We start from the raw sequence: 2,552 nt of genomic DNA, 5'->3' as shown, positions 1-2,552 counted from the left end.
CAGAGCCGATTACGGTAGGTACCCTGCCAAAGCAGGAGTACCCGGGGTGTTTGCAGGGAGGTGCGGAACCTAATGGCCACACACACCTCCCCTAGACCGCCAGGAGGGACACCCAGAAGGGCTACCGCACCCTGACAAATCCTGTGAACACACAACACGCAAAAAGTGACACAGTGAGACAAAAAATAAATAAATAAGTGAATGTGTGCAGATATACTGCCCGGACATCCGGCCGGATCTATAAAAATTTCTCTGATCCTAGCCAGAAGGCCGGGAATCAAGAGGTGAGTGCCACAAGGTGAAGAGATTATGGTGCCCGTGCTTCAACTCAGTGAGTCTATCCTCCCAGTGAGTTTCGGCACCTCGGGGTCACCACTCCCCGAGGCACAATAGTACCTCGGCTCTAGACCCTCTCAGCCTCATGCGAGACCTGGAGGGAACAGGTCACATCGGGGCAGCCGTCGAGCTGATTCCTCAGAACCAGCCCCTGAAAGCCCTGGTACACCTGCATCCTCCATGCAGCACCCATCCCCACCAGCCCCATACTGGCGTTACTGTACACCGGCATGAAAAACTGATAAGAACAGATACTACACTTGATCTTAGCCAAAAGGCCGAGAAGCGACTTGTACGCCAGAAACAAGTATGGGTACACACACAGACGGAGTTGCTGACAGCCAGATAGTGTGAGTTGTCAATCATTAGGCTGTGACATGGTGCTGAGAGGCATGGTGAATTGATGCTGGCCTGGACCCGCTGACTTGCCTCCAGGACACTCACACAGGCGATTTACAAAGTCCTTTTTACCTATTTTTCGCCTACCAAATAGGATAATGAAGGAAAGGGAAAATGTATGAGGATGTCTATACGGGGAGAGTTACTACTGTGCGATTAAGGTGACAGATGCGCTTTAGTAACGACAACAACACTACACTGCGTGAATGAAACCTTATAGCTTCACTGCCATCATCTGGATTTTGGAACATAGCTGAGGGAAGTCACATCCATTTTGCCACAAGAACATTTCAATTTGTCCCATTAGGTATTTAGTGTGGTTTAGGTTGTAGACAGCATGCTGAAAAGGGAAAGGACTATGTCCGATTTGTTTTCCCTTCAGATGCATATATTTACCACATAGTTGTTACCCTAAAAAATTATTGTTCGCAGCCTATAACAGAGTAAAAACTAAAAAAAACAATCTTATTTTCTGGACACCAAAAATATGAAAGAAAATTCTGTTGTGCCTATTTTAAAGGGGTACTCCGCCCCTAGACATCTTATCCCCTGTTCAAAGGATGGGGGATAAGATGTCTGATTGCGCGGGTCCCGCCGCTGGGGACCCCTGCAATCTCTCCTGCAGCACCCCGTTTCTCAGCTGCACAGGGCGAGGATTGCTCTGTGGCTGATGACGGGCGATGCAGGGGAAAGAGTATTGTGACATCATGGCTCCGCCTCTCATGATGTAACACCCCACCCCCCTCAATGCAAGTCTATGGGAGGGGGTGTGACGCCCATCACGCCCCCTCCCATAGACTTGCATTGAGGAGGCGGGGTGTGACATCACGAGGGGTGGGACCCCTGCGATCAGACATCTTTACCCTATCCTTTGGGGATAGCCCTTTAAGCTTTGTGTTATGCATTCAAATTGTTAAAGAATGATAAATCAATGTATCATATCCTAAACATATACTGTATTTTCTTTGACTATTATTTTAGTCAATATAATAATGTTAAACTATTTTAACTAAGGCTAAAGATCTTAGAAACCATCCAAATTCAACTACCCTTGTTTGTTGTCCATGTGCATCTGAATTTCTTGTTTTTAAAGGCACATTTAGGTAAAGGATAACCAAGATTACTGGCTGATAATGACTTTAACCCCTTAAGGACTCAGCCCATTTTGGCCTTAAGGACTCAGACAATTTAATTTTTACGTTTTCATTTTTTCCTCCTCGCCTTCTAAAAATCATAACTCTTTTATATTTTCATCCACAGACTAGTATGAGGGCTTGTTTTTTGCGCGACCAGTTGTCCTTTGTAATGACATCACTCATTATATCATAAAATGTATGGCGCAACCAAAAAACACTATTATTGTGGGGAAATTAAAACGAAAAACGCAATTTTGCCAATTTTGGAAGGTTTTGTTTTCACGCCGTACAATTTATGGTAAAAATGACGTGTGTTCTTTATTCTGAGGGTCAATACGATTAAAATGATACCCATTATTACATACTTTTATATTATTGTTGCGCTTAAAAAAAATCACAAACTTTTTAACCAAATTAGTACGTTTATAATCCCTTTATTTTGATGACCTCTAACTTTTTTATTTTTCTGTATAAGTGGCGGTATGGGGGCTCATTTTTTGCGCCATGATCTGTACTTTTTTTTGATACCACATTTGCATATAAAAAACTTTTAATACATTTTTTATAATTTTTTTTTAAATAAAATGTATTAAAAAAGTAGGAATTTTGGACTTTTTTATTTTTTTTCGTTCACGCCGTTCACCGTACGGGATCATTAACATTTTATTTTAATAGTTCGGA

General features: G+C 42.6%; 1 non-coding gene across 1 annotated transcript; it reads right to left on the bottom strand.

Moving 5' to 3' along the window:
• Positions 1-438: 438 nt before the first annotated feature.
• On the bottom strand, positions 439-626 carry LOC130267888 (U2 spliceosomal RNA). The gene has a single exon (XR_008843325.1). It is a non-coding gene; the product is annotated as a U2 spliceosomal RNA (small nuclear RNA).
• Between the last annotated feature and the right edge of the window lie 1,926 nt (positions 627-2,552).

The sequence above is a fragment of the Hyla sarda genome, chromosome 4, assembly GCF_029499605.1.
Source record: "Hyla sarda isolate aHylSar1 chromosome 4, aHylSar1.hap1, whole genome shotgun sequence".
Classification (NCBI taxonomy): domain Eukaryota; kingdom Metazoa; phylum Chordata; class Amphibia; order Anura; family Hylidae; genus Hyla; species Hyla sarda.
Note: the sequence above shows the minus strand (reverse complement) of the source record. Positions and strands in the feature narration are given on the sequence as shown.